Source organism: Ambystoma mexicanum, chromosome 3q, assembly GCF_040938575.1.
Source record: "Ambystoma mexicanum isolate Mex_15411 chromosome 3q, UKY_AmexF1_1, whole genome shotgun sequence".
NCBI lineage: Eukaryota > Metazoa > Chordata > Amphibia > Caudata > Ambystomatidae > Ambystoma > Ambystoma mexicanum.
In genome coordinates this window covers 224,710,554-224,719,330 of record NC_090926.1, presented here as the reverse complement: position 1 = coordinate 224,719,330, position 8,777 = coordinate 224,710,554, and the positions used below count along the sequence as shown (strand labels likewise).

Sequence of the window (8,777 nt, the reverse complement as noted above, 5' to 3'; positions counted from 1 at the left end):
CCATGAACCTCAGAAACCTCCTGTGTTTTTGACACACCGGAATGTGGAAGTACGCATCCTGTAGATCTAGTGACGCCAAAAAATCGTCCCTTTGGACGGATTTGATCACCTCCTGCAGTGTAAGCATTTTGAATTTTTGACTCTGTAGGGTCTTGTTGAGGTCTCGCAGGTCGAGAATAGGGCGCCATTTTCCGTTTGGTTTCTTTACCACAAAACACCGTGAGTATACCCCTAGGCCTTTCTGCGATGCAGGGACTAATTCGATGGCGCCTTTCTGTAACATGAGTGTTACTTCCTGCCTCAAGATGTTTAGATGCGGCTGGGATAGGTGTATTGGTGGACATTTTGGAGGTTTGCATTTGAATAGTAGGGAATGTCCGTACCTCACAGTGTCCAAAACCCACTGATCTGTTGTGATGGTCTCCCATTCCTCGATGCAGCTTGACACTCTTCCTCCCAGAACGGTACTCTTCCCGTCATTGCGGGTCTTTCTGTTTGCTCGTCGACGACGAATAAGTTGGTCGTCTCTTGGAAGACTGGAAGTTTCTACACCGGCTTGTGGTCTGAGAGGCGCGTCTATATCCTTGGGAAGGATACGCTGATCTACCAAAAGATCTATCCCTGGTTGCTGAAAATCTTGAGTTTCCAGATGCTCCTCTAAAGGGACGAAAGGAACGAAAGGGCTTACCACTCTGGAGAGAAACCAACGAGCGCGCTGTATCTGAGTCCTCCTTCATGCCCTTCAAGGCCTCGTCCACCTTTTCTCCGAAAAGAAGATCACCTTCGAAGGGCATGTCCAAAACTTTATACTGTACTTCGGGTCTGAAGTTGGTGCACTTAAGCCAAGCCTGGCGTCTTAGAACAACTCCGTTATTTATTTGTTTAAAACCCGAATCTGCCAGGTCCACCGCTATGTTAATAGCATGATTAGATGCTTCTTCGCCTTCTCGAACCAGGGACATAGCCGTTCTTCTATGTTCTTCCGGGAGGTGGTCCAGAATAGGTTCCAATCTGTGCCACATCTCCCTGTCATATCTGGCCACAATCGCCAGGGAGTTAGCTGCTTTCACCGTTGAGGCCCCCACAGAAAGAACCTTCTTACCAAACACGTCTTGGCGCCTAGCCTCATTATCTGGAGGGGTAGAGCATTTATGTTGGGCCTTTGCTTTTCTCGTCGCCGCCGACGACACCACCGAGTCCGGTGTAGGCTGAGCCGAAAGACACTTCGGCCTAGAGTCTGGTACTTTAAATTTCTTTTCAATGTGGCCTTTGACAGCAGGCTCAGAAAATGGGTGACGCATGGTTTGAACACCTTCTTTCCAGACATGGTCTAAAATGGGTATTGAGAATATTGAGCGTCTACTCTTGCCCATATGGTCAAAAAGAAAACAGTCCTTTTTCTCCTCCTGTTGGACCAGGCCAAACTCCTTGCACGCTTTTTCCATCATGGAATGAAAAGCACCTATATCGTCCGGTGGTGACGGGTGAGTGGGACTCTTTGGTGTTTCCATTTCCACATCCGACGCCCAGGATGGATCCCTAGATGGTGAGAGGGATATATCTGACGCTGACCCATGGTCAAATAGGGAGTCCGAAAGCTCCCCTTCCTCCTGGACTGCTGGAACAGTTGGAACCCCGATCGATCTGGTCGGGCGGTGTGAAGGGCCGGGCTCGTCGACGGGGGGTGTCGACGGTACAGGTGGAAGACTTTCGTCCAGCGATTTCAGCAGCGAGTGTAAGGAGGACAGTACCTCCATGGACAGGGTCGCCTGAGAGCTTGGAGGTTGAGTAAACACCTGAGAGCAGGTTGCTCCTGATGGAAACCTGGCTCGTAGACCGAGGTCCTCCGGGCTCACAATTCTGAAGCCGTCGTCTTCTTTCGAGGCAATTGACGCTGCCTGTTCCTGTAGCAATGTGTCAGGCAACCCCATATCGAATACTTCTGGTCTCCAGGCCAGAACTTCCGTCGACGAGGACATCGTCGCTGAGGTCGTCGCTGGGTTGATGACCGGTGAAATCGACTGCGTCAGAGGCAGTGAGGACACCGACTGGTTCGTCGTCGTCGACGTTGGGCCTGCAGGTGGCTTAGGCGGTCCCGCCTTCACAGCGCTCTCCCTGCGTTTATCCGAATTTCTACTCGTGGCTGATCTGTGTTGATCGCCCGAGGAGGATTTAGGCCTTTCCTTTGCTTTCTTCGACAAAGTTGACGACGATGTCTTTCTTGCAGAGTCTTTAGAAAAGTCCTTAGAAGAGTGACTTCGTGGAACGTCCTTTTCCACAGGTCGTGACTTCTTAGCCGGAGGTTCCGACGAAATTGGGCGTCGAGGGGCTCCTGATGTTTTCGCAGAGGCCACGCTGCGCACAGAGCCCACTTCTGACTGAGGGTATGCTCCCGCACCGTCATTTAACCAGGATACCAGCAGTCGATTTCGATCCTTCAGGGTTTTCTGGGAAAAACCTTTACATATTTCACACTGGTCTGCCGAGTGGTGAGGGTGGAGGCAATAAATACAGTCTAAATGGCCGTCCCCCTCGTAAACCTTCTTCAATCCGCACGTGGCACACGGGCGAAATAGTGGTTTTCCCGACATTCCGAAAAAAATTAAACTCACAGGAGTTCGACAATTCGAAAAATCTAGCAGTAGAGACTACGCGAGGAGATCCCACTATCTTTGGAGACGGTTGAAATCTGACGGGACCCGCGGGGCGGGGCCTTTTATACCATTACGTCCAACGGGGCTTGCGTGGACGGCCCCGGAGAGGACGTAGATGTGGATAGGACACACAAGTGTCGGAAGTTTTTTCCTATAGGAAACGACTATTTATGTGTACCGAGGGATCCCAGTCTGACGACGGGGAATATTCTAAGCATGTGAATCCATGAAAGATCCAATGCTGGAGAAATATTTAATACTGGGGGGTGGTCCTGTCCTCAACCATTTGTACTACAATGGGTAGTTGTAGTAATCGTTTCAACACATCTCTAAAAATAAGGTTTAATACATCTGTATAAGTATGTATCATTGGAGGGAAGTGCAAATCCAAGTCCTGGAGAAAAAACGATTTCCGTGACCTTTATTAGTTAGGTCACAAGTTTCAAACATAGGGAACTCAATGTAAGCACAAAGAATAAATAAAACATGCAAATCATTTTTTGAACATGAAAAAGAAAATAGAATAAACCTTGTCTCCCACTTGGTGAGTTATCTAGAACACAAGTACATGCATTTCAAATATTAAATACATATTTAAATAGCAAGACATGTTCTGTGGTGGCAGGTATTCACTCAATTGAGCCTGTTTAGTCCATACAGTGCAGCATACAAAGGTGACTTTTTTCGAAATGTGCCAGCAGTTTCAAGGAAAGAAAAGGCTGTGCATTTACAAACTACACACAACTATACTGGTGCTGTGTTGTGTTGTATTGTTGAGTTGTCAAGTATCACATCATATTGGACAACCTATTGGAAAATTGTCCTAGTCACACATAACCTATACACAGCACTGTGCTTTAAAGGAACCTAAAAATAGGGTCTGCTATAAAGCGACATCAACATGAAGGTGGTATTAAGGATTCTGGTCATCGGTCCGGAAGATGTAGGCTTAAGGCACAATGACAAAATAGACGTTTCGGTTGTGAAAAGATGCCAGCCTTCTTCTGGGGCCAGGTAAAGCAGGACTCCCTATAGATGAAAACAATATAAAAGTATATTGTTGAATGGTCCAGGGGATGGATCATTACTGAGTTTTTAGAACGAGCCCGTGAGAGGCTACCTTGAGGGCTGTCCCTCCAGGCCCCACCACTAACCTTGCAAATGAGGGAAGAGGTTCAGCCGCGAGTTGTTGGAACCCTCATGGTTGGGTAATTGATGTCCAGGTGAAAGCGTGGTGCGCTATGGGGTGATCTGAAAAAAATCCGAACACGTGTGTTGGTATAGCTGGTAAGGGACCAACATGCCTGATTATATATGGGAGAATGAAGGAAACGGGTAATGAAGTACCTGGTTGTGGCAGTCGCGTGAGGGCGGTACTGCAAGGCTCTGCAGTGCGGTGCATGAGATGTTGGCTGTGGCAGGAGCAGTGTTCTTTCCTGTGGGTCTGTGGTTCAGATCGGGAGTCTGGGGAGCAAGAAGACAAATAGGTAAATCTGCCCAGACTACTCGCTGGTCAGCATGGACATATGGAAGGAAAAGTTGAATTGTTGTACCTTGCAGGAATCTAATGTGGCAGCAAATTCCTACATGGAGGGGCCAATTGGCATTGTTGGTGAGTTCGAAGCCAAACTTCAGTTTAAGCAGGGCACAAAAATTAAAGTTGCAAGTTACTTGCTAGTCAAACAAAATTCACTTGCCAACTCAATTCTGTACATACAAACAGTACACCATTTCTTACTCGCCAAGAGTCCAACATCACAAGCTAGTGGCGAGTGCACATTTTGCACCCTGGTTTTATAAACTTAAAGCTGATGTAGCAGTACATGTTACCAAGAAAGGAGGGAATGCATTGTCATTGGATACTTGGCAGAATTGGGAGTCAAACTGGATCTGTTGCATCCAGACCAGATTCTCTCCATAGAATCAAAAGACGAAATAGAAGGCGGAGTGGAGGAGATTGCACAATGCTATCGAGGAGCGTTCGATGATAGCACTGGTTGCCTCACAGGCTTCATGCATTTAATCAAGTTGAAAGGTAGAGCTGGTTCTCTTAGGCAGAAGTGAGGTCAATACTGTTGGTGCTGAAGACAGAAATTGAGGAAGAATTGAAAATATTAGTAGCTGAGGAAATCATTGAAGTAGCAGAGGCATCAGAATGGATTAGCCCAATAGTGGTAGTACAGACATGTTTTGGGTTATTAGGATGTATATAGATAAGGGAGAAATAAAATAAAGGAAGAGTGCAACAAAGGATAGGTAAGGTAAACTAAAATGTGAGCGTGAAGTTCGAATGTCAGAAGGCTGTTTGGCTAAGGTGAAGCAACCTAGAAATGTGCAGAAGGGTTTTACTAGATATACCAGAGTTATGATTGTAAAGGGAAACATGGGTAATTCTGTAAGATTGGATCATGGAGAAGTTTAGAACCAAGAGGGTGGCAAGAGTGTCATTTTCGATGTGTAGAAGAGAGGAAGGTGAGTGCCGAAGTCAAGAGATTAGATCTGTTGTGTACAATTGGATGGTAAAGGAGGGTAGATGGGCGTCATCCTTTAAATGATTAAGTTATGATGTGATAATCCCACTGTTCATTTATATACAATGTTTATATATAATTCCATACACCTATAGGCTTTGTTAAATTCATATGTCATCACAAAGTCTGGAATCTTGAGACAGGGGAATGCACATGGGAGGATTTAGAGAATGGGAGGCTGTTGGATATGGGATGGAGTTCAGTCCTAGGGCTGTCCAGCTACCATTTTAATGAAAGAAAATGTTTACCTCGATTGATTTGGGATCTTAATACACCCTCTCTCCATTTCAGAAAGAAAGATGAAGAACAATTAATTCAAACAATTCCTCCCTCTCTCGATGACAGCCAAACAGAGTACCTAGTAAAAGTCCCCGGAACTTTAATCCAGTAAATAACCATCATCAAGTCGCTCTCAGCCACCAACATTCAATTTAAAGAGAAGAGATCTAAAGTTAAATTCTAACCCCTGAAGCCCCAAAAACGAACAACTCCCAGTGCTCCAGACAAGATGTTTAAGTGAGAGTATTTTACTCCCTATTTTTAATTTTCTTTTTAAAATTGATTAAAATTATTTTTATGGGAGTAAAAATGTAAGTCCAATTCCCAATGGGAGTATTTTATAAGCGAGTAAAAATATGTTTTTACTGGAAAAGGAAAATATTTTCACAATAATTCCTTTGCACCTAGTTAATCATACACATGAAAAGATACAATTGTAATTCTTCCAATCATGCAGTAATAACAGCAGTTTCTTCCTGTGTAACTACGTGCTCTACTGGTCCAGACATATCCATGTAGATGTGTGGGTAAAAGCAGGGGCACAAGGTCCGTTTCCTATTGTTTGGTGGGAGTATGTTTACTCCCTATTTGTATTTTTTGGGAGTATTTGCCTATTTTTAGTGAGTAAAAGTGTCCGATACACCACTTATCTGCAGGGCTGATACTCCCTTCTCCTCTATTATTTCCCTGTCTCCCCAATGTGATGGACATGGTTTATTGGTGTCCGCAGTGCTCTGGCCTACAGGGAACTCTGGAAATGTCCCAGTGTACCTCTGCACCAATGGCCTACTTTCTTTGGATACCCTGGTTTTGTGCTCCTCTTGTCCTCTAGCCCCTGCATCCCGCCCGCTTCCTACCATCTCTCCTCACCGCCTACTTCACTTTGAAGTAAGAACGTTATGGCCAAGTTTCCAGTATGTTATTACTCACTCTTATAAATGGTATATGTTAATTTTGTGCAACATTTAACAACTGTGTATCCCTATATAGGTGAAATGTGCTTTAAAATTCAGTGTTTGTACACATGTTTCACAAACCTTCTTGTGGGAGAAACCACAAAACCTACTTTGAGGGCTCGGCTTGCTTGTATGGTGTCATATAGGGCCCTCTAAAAAACATTTCCATGACAACTTTGGATCCCAGTCCACCCCTGACTAAGGGGTAAATGCACAGCATATTACGCACCAGTGCAAGCCACCCCAACCCCTCACACAAACACTATCAGCACAGCCGTCAGTTACAGCGATTGGTATAACCATCATATGCCAAACAGCCTCAGATTAATGTATTCTAGATTTGAGAAATCCTCATGCAGAACAATGTCTCACCTCAGAGAGCATCATGCCAAAATGCAGGGTTATTACCAGGGTTGCAAGAGGGGAAGCAAATGAGAAAGATGTGATGTAGGGTTGGAGGCAGAGGCCGTAGATTGGCAAAGTACGACTAGAAAGGAGAATTAGGTTAAAAGGCATGGTAAAACAGGTATTTTTTCAATTACATCAGAGATAGGTGTTACTGTTTTAGACATGCTATGGCCATGAGAAGGAACATGTATGATTGCCTAGTTCTTTAGGGCTGACAACGTGGGAAGGGCCTCAGAAAACATAAAAGATCATTGCACACTAAACAATTCACACCTGCTCTTTGACGCGAGATATTTCTGGAACTTTTTTTACAGCAACAGAAAGCAAATTAGTCCGACACTGCAGCTGAAACGAAATACCTAACTATAACCTCAGTTTTGCAATCTAGAATACAACCCGAGTTTTAAATAAAAATTGCTACAACTTAAAGAAAAAATTGATTGCTATAGTGTGAAAATACATTTAATGGCCACTTTGCTGTTTGTGTTATTTCGAAAGGCTAATTTAACAGTAAAAGTTGTGAACAAACGTCAAATAGCTTAATCAATTCGAATGAAATTATCTGCAAACACCATGCAGTAATGTAACATACACACAATGTGGCATTTAAACCATAAAATATACTATTTCTTTAATTGTTTTATTGAAGTGTGTATGCAAACACGGAGATCGTGAGCTCCTCAACTCCGTTAGTAAAAATAGAAAACTTTTTTGTTTTTGCTTGCACCTTTCTTTGCGCCTTTATTTCCTGTCTTCACATATATGACTTATGCTATTCCCAACGAATAAATGAAAGCATTCAAGTCCATCTGCATGTAGATTATTTTTATTTTTGTGATAATTCTAGGCCCTTTTGGATGACACGTGTTTCGGCATTACACTTTGCTTTTCTCAAATCCGGCATTTCCTAAAGTAACGCGGGGTGGTCGCAAGTGCAATCAGGACGGAAGAGACCCCCCGCAGCGGGGCCCGCAACATTTGACTCACCACAAAAACCACCCTAGGATTAAAGAAAATTCCTAACAGGCCCCGGTATTCATGACAACCACTTAGCTCACTAACAATCTACCCCCGCATCTCGGGGGACGGGGTGCGTGAGAGACTGCATGCTTGGAATCTCAAAAGGGGCCTTAGTTTGCCCCACCAGTTGGCCCTGGGCTGTAAGGCGGGTTCATCACCTACACACACGGTGTGGGAATCACTTAGGTAATGAGACCTGCACCAGGGCAAGGGATACGGGAGTGGAGGGAGTGGGTATTTGGGAATGGGAAGGGACAGTTCGGGTGGGGAGGTCAGGCTCAAGTTGAGGAAGGGCCCTTACACTAAACCGATCCAGGTGCTCCGAACAACGCATAGATAGACCAACCCTTAAGTATGCTTAAGGTGCTCTCTCTGAATATTCAGGGGCTGAACACCCGGTGAAGCGCAAAAAGTTGGAAGGGTTATTTGCGCACCACACTCCGGATATCAGAGCCTTACAGGAAACCCATATCAAAAAGTCTGACTCCCACCGCCTGAAACAAAGACGATTCCAGCCGGTCTTACAGGCAAACGCCAAGGGCAAATTTGGGGGGGTACTGATTGCGATCAAAGTAGGGTTAGCCGCCCAGATCGTGTCCACAGAAACAGACAAGGAGGGGAGATACTTGTTTGTAGTATCACAGCTAGACATGCATGTCCTTACACTCGCCACGGTATATGCTCCCAACATAGGTCAGGACGGATTTTTGAGAGGTGTACTCTCGAACCTAGAGGGGTTTGCCCAAGGGGAGACAATACTGATGGGGGATTTTAACCTAGTGTGGGACCCACCAGGGATAGGACATCAAACGCTCAATGCACACAACCGCCTCCATCATCAGCCCTGCAACAGAAGATGGAACATTTGGCACTGCACGATTTATGGGTTGCAGTTAAGGGGGCGGACCCGAGGTACACCTTTTACTCCC

At 45.1% G+C, this 8,777-nt stretch overlaps 1 long non-coding RNA gene across 1 annotated transcript; it reads right to left on the bottom strand.

Moving 5' to 3' along the window:
* Nucleotides 1-2,936: 2,936 nt before the first annotated feature.
* On the bottom strand, nucleotides 2,937-4,284 carry LOC138581831 (uncharacterized). The gene is made up of 4 exons (XR_011304810.1): nucleotides 4,208-4,284; nucleotides 4,002-4,118; nucleotides 3,809-3,905; nucleotides 2,937-3,683 (listed from the first exon to the last, which is right to left on the bottom strand). It is a non-coding gene; the product is annotated as an uncharacterized lncRNA (long non-coding RNA).
* Nucleotides 4,285-8,777: the final 4,493 nt, after the last annotated feature.